Raw genomic sequence first — 14585 nt, 5'->3', positions numbered from 1 at the left:
TCGCTTTTGAATGCAAGGTTTTATTTTCAGCAAATATTCAGATTTTAATGGAAGTATTTTATACTCACAAATGCTGTTTTTCTAAAACAATGTCCACAAATACTGATTTTCTTCAGGAAAGACAGATGTCTTTGATATAAAGTCAAAACTCTTTTTTCTTGACATTCTGTTGATAATTCAGTTAATATTCAAATCAGCTAAAACTCTTATATGTTGCACCTTTAAGTTGTTAATTATTGCTTCTTTAGAATATGATCCTATAATCATGATCATGGTGAACATCAATGAATAATAATATCGCAGCATCATGCAGCTGTCTTATCATGCAAACAGTGTAACGATATGATTTAGCAACTGTAACTCCGGCTGCACTAGCCTATTCAACTTTCGAGCATCAGTCCTGTTTTAACCACACATGGGGCGTTAGGCATTTTCCTATTATGGGCAGCTCTATGTTATGTTTCTAAACACTGGACACAAGCTGTGCGTGCACATATGAGCTAATGTCACACCTAGTTACTGCAGTGACTACACGTTCCACCCGGCAGTGACGCTGCAACAACCCCTGGCTAAACACAGGAGCACAGGAGGAATTTGTATGTGCACAGTCCAGTCAGAGAGACAGAGCGGGTGTGAGTGTGTGTGTGTATGTATGTATGTATGTGTGGCACATAAGTACCCCTCAGGGACAGAGGGGTTCAGGGCCTTTTAAATAAATAAACAAACACATAAATAAAGTCAATCGATAGAAGGAGCCTGATCCGGCACTCCAGGCCTGTGTTTGGCCTCTCACTTCATAAGAGAGGCCTGAGGGAGAGACAGAGGGAGAGCGGAGGGGAGAGAGGGGGGAAACTGAGAGTGCCAGAGAGAGAGAGGGAGTGAGAGAGAGGGAGTGAGAGAGAGGAGAGAGAGAGAGAGAGAGAGAGAGAGAGAGAGAGAGAGAGAGAGAGAGAGAGAGAGAGAAGGTTGGATTACTTCTCTCTTGGTGGTTGTATAGTGTCGGTTAGTGGAAGCCAAGGTCTGCTCTCCCCATAACAGAAAACAGACTCACATATGCTGTCTCAGTTCAAAAACACACACACACACACACACACACACACACACACACACACACACACACACACACACACACACACACCTGTCTTTAAACTCCCCTGAGGCAGACTTCACACAAATCATATGCCTATCCAAACCTAAACTGATAACACATAGAAAGCATAACTCCCCCCGTGCTCAGTGCAGTTCCTCAAAAACCTGAATTTGTCACAGATTAGGGAGTGTTGGAGGCCGTGCAGCGTGAGCTCGTGTCCCTTTAAGGCCTATACTGTGTAACCATGAGGAGTGTTCTGCCTTGAGCGACTAGCAATCACTCATCCCAACCTTTCCAGCTCCCCGGCGCTGTAAAAACTAGAACGAGAGTCAGTGCACTTGCCGAAAGAATTCCATCTGACAGTTTTGAATGCCAAGGGCAGATCAGAGTGCGTGTGTGTGTGTGTGTGTGTGTGTGTGTGTGTGTGTGTGTGTGTGTGTGTGTGTGTGTGTGTGTGTGTGTGCGTGCGTGCGTGTGTCTGTGTTTAAACAAGCCAAACTAGGGAGAGGTTTAAGCACCGGCACATCTCATCCGTGAGCAAATCAAATCGCAGCTGGCCTACGGTTTCCATGAGCTGCGGCAGCTCCGGCGGATGGCGGCGCAGGGCGGTATGATTCCCGACAAATTAAGACTTGTTCTGAGGTGGAGGGAGAGAGGGAGTGCGCAGAGGGAAAGAGGGAGGAGAGGTGGTGGGAGAGAAACAGTGTGCTGGCATAAATTTAAGAGAGCAATTCCATCGACATGAGAGAAATGCTTCCCAGAAACTCTGAATAATATTTATGTTGTGCTTGTGATTTTTTTCTTCCTCCCACCTGTGTGCAGCTTGTTGCTTCAAAATGGACACCTGATACAGCAGAACAGGCGAAGGCACAGAGGGAAGAACACAAGCTTCCTTATCTACAGACACCTGAGGCTTCTTTTTCTCCACAGCTTTTAATGAAGGGATGACAAGAATAGCCTGCTGCTGCTAATACAACGCATTAACATGAGATGTCTTAACACTCTCACAGTTAGTATTTTCATATTGGGAAAACAAGCTGTGTTTAATGCATAATTTATTGGATACATATATCAACCTAATTAAAAACACTTCATCTTTCGTCGGGTTAAAAATATGACGTTGGATCTGTCACAGCTACTGACAGATGACATCCACGGCATAGTGCATATTAGCCAATGAATGGTGGTGTGGTGTGACACAGGATGTCCTGAGGGCCAACCAATTAGCTGCTGACAGGAAGAGAGATGTATGGCCGCCTGAGGATCTGGCTGAGGGAACGAGTAAGACATGGGAGAGTGGACTGAGAGCAAATGTGACGGTGGGAAAGGGTTGGTGGAGCAGCATTAGCCTAGTAATACAGCTGACCGAGAAGCGTAGAGTCTTCTCACCAGCAAATGATTCCTACATTGACAGGAATGTTTGCAATCTGGAGCTTAAAGGGTATCATGCCTCTCAACATGATCTCTGCTTCATACTCAAGGTGGGAAAACTATGGTTGTTGTGTGGTTCTCTGAAAATGAACATGCACCATCAGCTACATTTTTGGGAATGATCAGTCAATAAAAAAGCTTCAACTGTCTGTTTTAGCTGCTACCCACAAAGGGTGCGGCGCTGTCTTCTCCAATTGTGCTAACAAATAACTCAATTTTGGATGATTTCAGAGAAAACATTCAACCAACTGGTGCCAAAGAGGCTAACCAACTGCATGTAATGAGTTTAAATGTGGACGATTTATCATAGGATTGTTCAGACTGCTGAATCTGCGCACAGAGACTATCAAAGGAACAACAGGAGAAATGTGGTTATGAATGTAACCTACAGATAAACATACACAGTGTTAGTTGGCAGAAAATCACTAGCAGTATCTAACTGAGCCACTGGCAGCGCTTACCACAAAAATTAAAAAACTGACACAAGGAGCAGCTAACAAACTAGCTGGGAGAACTTCGCCAAAATGGAACAGACGGCTCTAATCAACAGAACCAAACCCATTATGGTTTAGATAACTTAACCAGAGGGCTGCATATTTCTGTCAGATTCTATCACCGACAGCAGCACAGGAATTCAGAATTTATGTGCTACTACACAGGCACTTTCAAACATAAACTGCAAGAGACAACCACCACTACAGAAACAGCAGCCCTCAACTACTACTGAGTGCATAACCAAAGGTCTGCATACAACCAACAATGTAAATGAATGCCATTTCTTGGGTTTATAGTAAGCTGCTATTGTCAGCCAGCTGGTCCGACCAATGCGAGTCAAACAATGCTGTCACTATTGTTCAGTTGTTTTGGATTTTTAACCATGCATGCAAACGTGTGGTACAATTGTCAGACAAGATATTTGCATGCTAATAGTGGTCAGCTGTAGCTGGGCAGCATTATGTCAGCACAGCATTTACATACTGGGTATTTTATGAACAGATAGAAAAAAAGCAGAAAGTTTGCATTTACTGTATTTTTCTGATAATATATATATATAAAAAAAGTGTGTTTAAAAATACAGATAACATTCAAGATTGTTAAATACCCTCAGCAATGATGTGAGAGTTTCCCTTTAAAGGAAAGAGTGCAAACTACAGTAAAGCGATCAGGAGGGTCCAGAATAAAACGGCGTGCTATCTCCAGCATGGCACACACACACGCATGCCTGTATGGAAACACACACTGCAGAGGTGCAGACGCACACACATTATGTTCTCTGGGAGCAGTGCCCACAGCAATAAAATACAGACCAGAGTCATTCCAGCTAACCAGTCACTGCCTGACGGCCAACTGAAATGTTTCTCTCCCCGTTTCTCACTAACAGAAACATATCTTATCAGCTGGGAATCAGATAAGAACAGCAGCAGCACAGCTGGAAGTAACAGTATCTCCATAGTGAGAGAAGTGTATACTGGCAGTGACGCAACTACTTTAAACACACACACACACACAGATGGATGAGTTAGTCAAACAAGGCCATGCACGGACGTGATCAATTTGTTACAGAGCTCGACCAAAGGCTGCACAACAAATGTCCAGCTCGCCTATCGTAAGTGAATATAAAAACACCATAAAAGCGTACTATGTTATCCATCTGGTCACTGAGTAACAGATTTTCTTCCATTACAATCACAGCACTTGAACCAATATTTAAACTTTCTCCCTCAAATCTGAAAACTTTGGTGCTAAGCTAACAATTGAATTGAAAGTTGCTAGGATTTAACCTCTGGGAAGCATGAATGTCTGTACATATTTCACGGTAATCCATCCAATAGTTAGATGCTCCAGTCTGGGCCAATGTGGTGGACCAACCGTCAGACCAATCAATTTTCCAAGCCCAGCCACCTGGGCTAAAAAGTGCGTGTAGATTTGCTGAAAAGAAGTAGGCATGCTGAACAATCAACTTTTACAAAAAGATTGCTCCTTTGTTTGAGATGACCTTCTCATTTTAAAAGGGCTAAAGTTGCTCGAAAACTCATGACGTGCCCACACGTCACAAGTGGGGAATATTTAAGTGTTTTATGGTTGTTGGCAATAGGTGGGCCAAAATGACCCACTAGCACCCCTTAAAAAGCAGTCTCTGCGAGTAGTTTTACCTTCATGTATGAAATTTTAATTCTTCAGGTCGTGATTATGGTGTATGTTGAACATTGTGACTTCTCACTGGATGCCATTGCTGTGGCAACGTGTTAGTCACCATGAAAAAGGAAGTTGCTGTAACTTGATTGTACATGGACCAATCTTCCCTTAATTTGACGTGTTTGTGTCGGCCATAACACCTCAACTTGCTAATTAGGAGGAATAGTCAATACTCCAGCTACCAGCAACAGGAAGTAAGCTTTGTGTGACAAACATTTGATTTACATGAAATTTACACAGTGCAGTCTACCCTTGATATAAATCAATCTAACATGTAATTACTGAGTCTTCTCTTGCAGCACTCTTGAAGTCACAATGAACTCCAGTGCGCAGTGCCCAAAACACTTGAAACTTCAGAGGCACGTCGAATTGTCCGTGCTCAGCCAAGAGGCCATGGCTGCAGCACACCCTGACTCGCTCAGGGGCACTAGGGCCTGTTTTGTTTTGCTTGCGGTTTTAACTGTCAAATGAATTTGAAGGTAACTTCAGAAATGTTGAAAAAACAGAAGGAAAAAAAATTAAATACAAATTATCCGGTTTTCCATTAACTGGTGTAGAGCAAATAAACTTGGCTACACGGTCACGTTTTGTCAGATGTTGGCAATGTAGGCTCATGATGGCAAGAGTAGCAAAAGTAGAGGGTGCAAAATGCAAAGATTGCCAGAAGGTTTGCCATCTGCCAATAAAACCCAAAGAAGACGAAAGGAAACCAGTCACCTCAGACATAGCTTCTTCATCTCTTGAGGCAGAAACTGCTGGTCATGTTAGTTGAATGTTAGCTGTATCAGAAGTTATTCAGAAAATGTGTTTCCAATTCTAATAAAGCACATTATGTGAGCATTACAACTTTTTTGCGAAACTGAGGTTTCCATCAAACTTTCCTGACGTGATACAGAAAGGAAACACAGCTATTGTTGATATCAAACATGTACAAAAAAGTTAACTCTTTCATTAATCTGACCTGGTTTGAATTACTATTGTAGTATATCATTAAGCCATGTTACCGCTTGGCTCACATAAACAACAGCTCCGGCTTGGACTGCCCTGAATGTAGATGAGTGTTGAATTATGAATTGGTTTGAACTCTTAACCTCTGCCGGGGTTGAGTGAGGTGAGCTCTTGTGGTGCCAGTGACACTTTATATTTCTTTTTTCCATTGGACATTAAGCAGTGACATCACAGCGTGACCCTTGACATTCAGGTGGTTTGTTCCAGATGCTTTTGGGTCTTAAGCACTCCTGCGAGCAAGATGATGGCTGTGAGGAAACAGGGGCAGGCATATGCCTGGGTGGGGTGGTGTGGGGTGGAGGGGAGCAGGTGCTGTTTCTGGAGAGCCTCATATGACTGTCTGGGAAAAAGGGCACTTATGCAACAGAAAAAAAAAAACTTGCAACCTACAATACAGTCCTGCAATGCGTAACATGATTGAAAAAAGCAACTCTAGAATGATTTACATTCCAAAAGCCAATTTAATTCAAAAGGGGTCATATTTTACATGGGATTTAACGTTAATGTAAAGCCACAGAAATGAGAGATGGGACTGTCTGGTTTTGGAAAGGAGGGGAGAAAAGCAGAGGGAGAAGGACATGCATCGTTGCTTCTCATGAAAGAGAAGTGGTGCTGTAATTACCGGGTGCTTCCCCATGTCTGGCTATTTCACAGCACTGATTTATACTCCTTCCACTCCCTTAACTCTCACTCTCTGCTGTCACTCCAGGATAAAGTGAAAATAAGACCTCAGTGTTATTCAGAGTGGATTTGATTGAAGGTTTAGCTGATGTAAAGGTTTTCTTACAGTGACTTTATAATCGGCTGATTGACTGGGTATTACAGCAATTAGGCAGTTAGGGTATTACGTCACTTTAATGCCGGCTGAACTCAAGTGGAACAGGTGTCCAACTCAAGCAAAATCTGCAATGCAAGTATTGCCGTCAGGGGAATAATACATCATACTCAATCTTGTGTGCTGGCACCAGATTCTAACATACAGGAGCATACTCTTGACAAGCATTTCCTTCCACACGACATCCAAACCACTGCTGTCCCTTTTCCCTCCATTCCAGACCTACCCCTCCTCCTCTCTCCTTTAAATACTCTCCCACCCTCAGTCCCTTGCCAGGCCGTCCAGGCTGCGTGTTATTAGAAACACATGTGGAGCACCAAAAGGTTTTCGGCTCGCATTGAGACAAACATGCGTAAAGTTGTGGGACGCAAACATAGCCCTGAGACTCAAGAGAGACACACTGACTAACATGTCCACGGCACTCACGCATACAGCAGAGGGGAGAGGCATAAAAACATCTATAGTTGCACAGCTAAAACAACAGTGTCTTTTTCCTGGAAAAATGTCTGGCGCTAGATATTGGTAATAAGTCTCAGTGCAAAAACGCAGAAATGCATGGAGAATCCCTGCATTACAAATTATAGCCACAATGATGGATTTTTGAGCGGATTGAAGAGCTCAGTGGGGACAAACGTACTTAACATAAGCTTGTGATCCATGGCTCTCAGTGGCAGAGACGTCCAATGCATCATCCTCAACAGGGAAGCACAGAAAGCCGTGCACTGTCCCCCGGCCAAGTCTGCACCGAGCAGGAAGGCACACGTGGGGGTCTGACAGCGTGGCAGCTAACTCCTCCTTAAGCACATCCGACTGTAGAAGTCATTAATAAGACCACGTGTTGATCTAAGAAATGCTGTTGAGGTTTAGTCAGATTTGTGGCAAAAGCCATCGTGCCAGTGTCCACCACAGAGGGACTGGATGTATGAGGGGGATTTAATATGTATGACAATGTATGGCATGGCACAGAAGCCGAGACAAAAAATGTGAAGGTACAGTTGTATTCACACAACTACACTGATGTAAATGTCAGGTTCGGTCGAGGAGCTCGTCCATCCGTCATCCGGAGTGGTGGTGGGAGAAAACCATTCATCCCCGGAGTGACATGTGTAGTAAAGTGATAGAGATCATCCAGTGACTAAGAGGAATCATTCTCTGTAGCTTAAGAAGGCCATCACTCTTCTAACAAGGGTCGGCCTGACCTGCAAACATCTCTAACAGGGGCAGCATTCAGAACAAATAGTCCATAACTCAAGCGGGCGGACAGATAGTGATTCATCAAAGAAATGAACACTATTAAAGCTCACGATGTGAATAGACATATCAAGCTGAGGCCTCTCTACAGCTGTGTCTGGCTGCCTTCAAACTCCAGTCAAATAAGTTGAATTGAGGCTCTAATTCTACAATTTCTCTCTTTCTTTTGGTTAACTGGTAGTGGGCTTATCAATTAACTCAAAGATCAGATATCACTGCTGCGCCTGTTCGCCTACTTGCTTTTCTAACTGAGAAGTGCTAATCAGAATATGTCCCGATTGTGACCAACCATAACAATAAAACCTGAACAATACCATCTGTGACACAGGCAATTTGGTTAGCCATTTGGAGGAGCTCTGCCTTAGCTAGGCACTAGCTCCCACTCCCAAACAAGCTCCTGTCATCCAATCACCTCCTTTGTAGTGTTTGCATTCCCCCACCCCAATGCACAGATGATTCACAACAAGCTATAATAGAAAATTCCAAAGAGCATAAGAGCAGTAAAATGTTTTGCAGTAAGACAGCATGTGCCGGTGTGGTGTATGAAACCGTATCAGCTCAATTAAATGTTCTTTAAAGATATGTTCACCGTAAAATGAAATTTCACTCATTGCCTGCTCACCCTCATGCTGATATATAGTCAAGTGATTTTCCATGGTCCACATAACATTGCTGGACCTGCACAGCAAACAGCGTTGCAGCATTCCCCTAAACAACTGAAGTAGATGGGGACTTGTTTTAAAACGTGCAAAAAAAACAACTCATAAAATGGCTCCATACAGTTCATCCGGCATAATCTAAGTTTTCTGAATCCCCAAGATCCTAAAGTGATTTATAAAGAAGTTATTTACACTCTGAAGTCTTTGCTGTAGCTGCTAAGAGTTGGCGCACACCCAGTCCAAAGTGGGTGCACAAGCTCGTCCGCACATTGAGGGTGTAAATATCAGCCTTTCAAATCTGATAACTGATATCTTGGGGCTTTCGGAGACTTGGATAAAAGTTCTGTTTTTTCTTACATTTAGAAACAAGTCCCCATCTGCTCCAGCTGTTCAGGAGAATGCTGCAACGCTGTTTTGCTGTAAAGCTCTGGAAATGTTTTGTAGCCTATAAAACTGCATGGGAGAGAGTAGATAATGACAGAATTTTCATTTTTGGGGGAACTTATCTTTTAACAACATTTCTTGAACAAAAAAATGAGGTGACTGATTAATTCGTCTGGTATAATTCAGCTGAAAGTTGCCCAACGATTTAAGATCCAAACCACAGGAATGGTAATTAGTTAGCTTAAGAGGTGTTGGTGGACAGATTTTGTTACCTTTGGACGGAGCCAGACAAGCTGTTTCCACCTGTTTCTAGTTCTGTACAAGGCTTTATAATAAGTGTACAGACAGAGTGGCATCATCTAACTCTCGGCATGAAGAGGAAAGCGAATGGGCATTTTTCCCAAGAACTTTTTGGGAATTCAACTTTTTTGTTTTTGTGTATTTGTATGTGCCGTTTGTGTGTGTAATTATCATACCTATGTCCTATAGACAGTACATTCAAAACACCTGGATAGCTGACATTATATCGGTTCACCATATTGCAGAAACAACTGAACACACACACACAGACCCTTCTGCAGGTCAAGTCATGTCAAGGGTCAAATCTAAAGAGGTCAACAGGTTTTGTCTGGACTCATTGATCGCAGTGTAAACAGATAAGATAACACCAGTAGCTCACATTCTTTAAAACATTCTCCTCCATCTTTGTAACCACTCGAGCCAGCAAAACCATTTCACTGCTTAAAAAAACTTTTTTCTATAACTTTGCAAATGCGAAAAGCTACAAACTGAAAATGGTCCTTACAATCAGTCCAAAATGAACAAGAAAAGGCACCAGATAAGTGAATGATCAGGTGGGCATTGTATTTGATTTTCAACCTACAGTTAAATATTTTCCTTGGTTTAAATTCTCTTTTTGCTGGTTTCCATTTCATTTAATCCACTCTTGTTAAGCTTTTCAAGGTGTTGAAGCTGTGTAGAAGGGCTGCTTTGCTGTCTGGCTGTGAGAGACTAATGGCAGCTGCTCTGACGGGGTCCAACTCTAAACACAAAGCAGGAGGAAGCCTCCACTCCTTCACACGTGTCCCACAAATCCTGCCTTTACATATGCAGAGAAAAATAAACACGTTTTGCTTCCCTTGCTCTGTCTCTCTTCCCTCTTTCTGCTCTGTCTCTCCTCTTCTCTGTCTTAGTCATATGAGGGTGTATAAACATGAGCCTCTCTGGATCAGTGCACACACAGACAGGATATGAGAGTGATTCCCCTCACCTCTCCCTTTTGAACCTGCGTCAAAGACAGTGAAGAGTGGCTCCTTTCCAAAGAAAGAGCCAAGCAGGGGTCAGCTCTGCTCTGTTCTGTTCTGTTCTGCTGCATGCCTTGCCTTATGGTTTGGACCTCAGCAGCCCAGCAGTGGAAGCAGATTTCCCTCACTTCTCTGTATGTGACAGTCATAACTCAATGTACACGCCAAAACAATGTCATTGCTTGGCTGTGATTACACATACCGTACAGAAAAAACCTGCAAACTCACACACAGATCCACCTTTTCAGATTGAATCCAGTGTGACCGGAGCTCCGCAGGGAAACGAGGGGAATCAAACACACTGAATTGGGGGTTCGACTCGGTTACCCGAGGGGCAGAAGGGCCCTGCAAGGGTGAAGGGAACGCAAGGGAGAGAATGTGGTAGGGGGTCGATGCGTGCTGAAATGCTCAGTCGATTGAGCGGTTAGTCAATTGTTACCAGCAGCGACCGTGTGGCGAGTGTTGTTTTCACCTTGTGAGTGTGTGATCGGGGGAAAATATGTGGTCCTGGAGACACCTATTGCACTTGTTGCCAGTTGTTTTCGATGTCTGACACAGTTGAGATCAAAATGAAGATGGAATTTTAAGACGGGTGTGGTCCAACCCGTGATTATGCAGTAATGAGTCCTGAGCACGCATGGATTGAACGTCGACGTGCTAACGAGGGTCACAAGCGGGTGAGATTTACAAATGAGACTTTTCCTTGTTTAACTTTACAGAAAACTGACTTTCTTTGGGTTTTTGATTGTTAATTAGATAACAATGACAAAAATGGATAGGCGTGTACTTTGATGATTGATTAGTCTTATTTTTTTTGTAAGGTTCATCCTCATGTTGTGTTACTTCCTGTCTTTGTCTTTCTTCCCTCCCTTGTGATTGTCTTGATTAGTTTCACCTGTCCCTGATTAGCCTCCTGTGTGTTGTCTGTCTGTCTGTGTCAGCCCAACACCTTACTAATACACTTTCCTTTGGTTTTTATCCTTTAATTTGTCACCCATCTGTAGCACAACGTCAGCTGGTGAAATACTCTGAAACCTTAAAATCTTTAAAACCTTAAAATCGCTGTAAAACAGTACATAACTCCGGAAATCCCGAAGTTGAAGACATGTCATTTGGCCTGTTGGTATCAGTTAAAACCCAAGTCAGCAAGTCTTTCCTCACAGCCAAACCCCCTGATGGAGGAAGCAGAGAGGGGATCAACAAGGGATTGAGGAGAAGAAGGATAAAGAGGAATCAGAGGTGTAGTGTGGAGGAGCCTGGATGCAGAGGTGTTTCATAAGCCTTACTGCCAGATCCTGTAGCTCAGGTTGCCAGGTCCCAGCTGTTGGGGTGGAGAAACCTTAAGGCTGATTCAGCCGCTGGCTAAAGAAAAAATATATAACACCGGTAAAAGCAAGACCAGGAACACATTTCTCATCGGCAGACTGTTCTGACTCACTTAGCAAGCTCAATTACCCTTCTTGTCTGTGTGCTTACCTGATTAAATGCGAGGAAAAAATGGATTTAGATAAAGTGGCTTTCAGACTGAGTAGGTGAGGAGATATATGATGTGTGGCCGCTGCTATATTCCAATCAGACAATGTTCAAGGCTCTTCAGTCGACTGTGTCAGACACTGTCAGCTTCACTTACACCTACCGCTCCGGAGCCCTCATACACCTCACATTACTAAATTACTATCTAATAACGCATCTCAGGCTCATTACTCAAACTCAAATTGGAGCAGTTTAGATCAAATCCAAGATCACCTCACAGCACTTCAGTTCAGAAAAATAAAGGGCTCGCCATTAAAAAAAAAGAAAAAAAAAGCCATCATTTTCACTGCAGTGACTGCTGCTCATAAATGTCATAAAGCTGGATTGGTGTAATGGAGAAGAAGAAAGACAGGGAAATAGATGGGGGGGGGGTGAAATGAGAGAAAGTGAGGCGCAAACATCCATGGCAGTGCTAATCTTAGCATGCCATCTAGTGGTGGAAGGTGGCATTATGCAAATGGAGAGACCTGTCAGATCCTGCCAATATGACAGCCTCAGCAGATGCTGATATATAAGCAGAGTGCAAAGATTTTATAGTTAACTAAAACTGAAAAAAACAAAAACAATGTGTGATAAAACATTTGATTTAGCTGAAATCAAAGTAATACAATTAATAATACATTAGACTTATATAGCTATTTTCTAGATACTAAAAAGATGCTTCACAAAGGAATCAACACAACAAAAAACTACAATAATACATGAGTAAAGGGAACACATCAAACAAATATACAGGAAATACAACAAGAATGAGGTTGCAATGGTGCACATGCTTATTGAGACTCAGACGTCTACATGACTGTGAGTCAACTGCCTTCAAGTGTTGTGTTTGTATTGAACAGTGTTGCAAAAAGTACCTAAAAGTCATACTTGAGTAAAAGTAAAGATATTGTGTTCATATTACTTCGGTAAATGTGAAAGTCACCCACATGAATGGTACTTGAGTAAAAGTCTTGAAGTATCTGATATTAAATATACTAAGTATCAAAAGTACATGTAAGAGTAAATGATACATATATTTACATGTACTGTATGTACGTATCTATACTGTATACTATGAGTCGATCAGCTTGGACAATTATCAGATCCAATATTCAGCCTTCTACTGATTCTCGAACCAGAGTTTTTAGTTTTTCTGATTGTTGATTAAATAAGGTAAAGTTTAATAAGTTAAACATGCACTCATCTGGCTCTTGATGCAGCATGTAATCTGAAAAGTAACTAGTAAGTAAAGTTAAATGTAGTGGAGTAAAAATGTCATGGAGTGGAAGTATAAAGTAGCAGAAAATGGAAATACTTTAGTTAAGTACAAGTACCTCAAAATTCTACTGAAGTACAGTACTGAACCTCTTAAATGTTGCTCTGACAAATATGCCCATATCATTATTATTAATTATTATCATTATTATTATTTCTTTCTTTAAAACTAAAAATAATATTCAAAATATTAAAAACTGAACTAAAACTAAACATTTTCAATAACAAAAACTAAACTGAAATGAGCAATGCCTCTCTGGAAACTAATTAAAAATGAAATAAAAACCAGTCTTGATGAAATATAAGTACATCTGGGACTAAAAAACAAGTTTGCTTTTAACTTAAAATCATGAGCAAAGTATTTCTGATGTTAATTAATGCGCCCTCTTTTTGAATAAAGTCATTTTTCACAGCACAATTTTATTCACCACAATCTAGTCTCATTGATTTCATGCTCTATTCAGCTGGAACCCAAAAGGTGCCGACTCAGCACTTGAGAGTTTCTCTTAAATTGAGAGTAGACAACAGTAAAGATTAATGTGGTACAGAAGAAAAAAGAATGTAATGCGTATTAGTCAATAGTCCAGATAAGTTTTTTTAATAAAACTTGGGGCAGAGTTGGGGTGTGCTGCGTTAAAGCCCCCGTGACTGTTTAAAACTTGCTCTGGCACGTATGATCATCTGGACGTGGGTTGCTGCGACAATGTGAACCAGATCGCCAAATCAGTCACACCTCCCCTCCATCTCCCGAGCCCAGGCCAGCCTCCTGACCATGGTCGATCCTGACACATCCTGTACTAAAGCGATATCATGCCCATCAAAGGAGCCCTGTGAACCTTATGAATATATAGCACAGAGAGGACCCCAATTAGTGGGCCGGCCTTGGGGGAGTGGGGGCACGCTACACCACATAAACAAACTTATCTTGACAGGGTCGCTTGGTCAAAGCAGGGAGATGTGCGGATAGCGAAGGAGGCCGAGAGAAAATGAATTACCTTCCTGACACACGTCAAAGCCAATCACTGCGGAGCATCCCTTGCCGTTCCCGCGCCCCAAATCCCCGCCGCCACCGTTGCGTTTCATCTGCTAGTGTTAGTATGCACACAGGCCGTGCGCCAGCCTCCAAATGTATTCATTTATTCAGAGCCCCTCGGAGAAATCACAGTGTCTTGTTGTCCTTTTTTTCCCCGGCTGTCCAGATGGAATTTGCGTGAATAACATCAGTTTAGTGAGGCAGAAAATAAGTACAGGCTAGCACAGCAGAGGGGACTAGATTACGCCCTCACCCACCTCCCCAAAAAAAAGGATGGAAAGACAAGTGTCACCTTCATATACTTCTGTCTCCCTCTCCGCCTGCCTTTCTCATTTTCTTTTCAGCTTCTATTGAAACTTATCAGGCAGGCGGGAGGGCTAAAAGTGAGAGATCTATACAGCTTTTGCCACAATCATTTTGTGTTATCACGCACTGCAGGGGCAATTAAACAGAAGATCATGAATCAAAGAACGAGAGCGGCTTTTTCATTAGAAAAAAGGTGAGCGGCCATCAAGGGACTGGAGCCCAATGCTCATTTATCCTTGTTTTGTTTTGCATTTATAACGCAACTAATTGCATTAATTAATCAGATGTACTTCTAATA

At 42.4% G+C, this 14585-nt stretch overlaps 1 protein-coding gene across 1 annotated transcript in view; it reads right to left on the bottom strand.

The window, feature by feature from the left end:
- The window catches only part of slc25a26 (solute carrier family 25 member 26), a 57877-nt gene that overhangs the window by 29849 nt on the left and 13443 nt on the right, over nucleotides 1–14585 (bottom strand). The gene's annotated exons all lie outside the window — the stretch shown is intronic.

Source organism: Pagrus major, chromosome 6, assembly GCF_040436345.1.
Source record: "Pagrus major chromosome 6, Pma_NU_1.0".
NCBI classification, from domain to species: Eukaryota; Metazoa; Chordata; class Actinopteri; order Spariformes; family Sparidae; genus Pagrus; species Pagrus major.
This window is presented reverse-complemented; position numbering and strand designations above follow the sequence as displayed.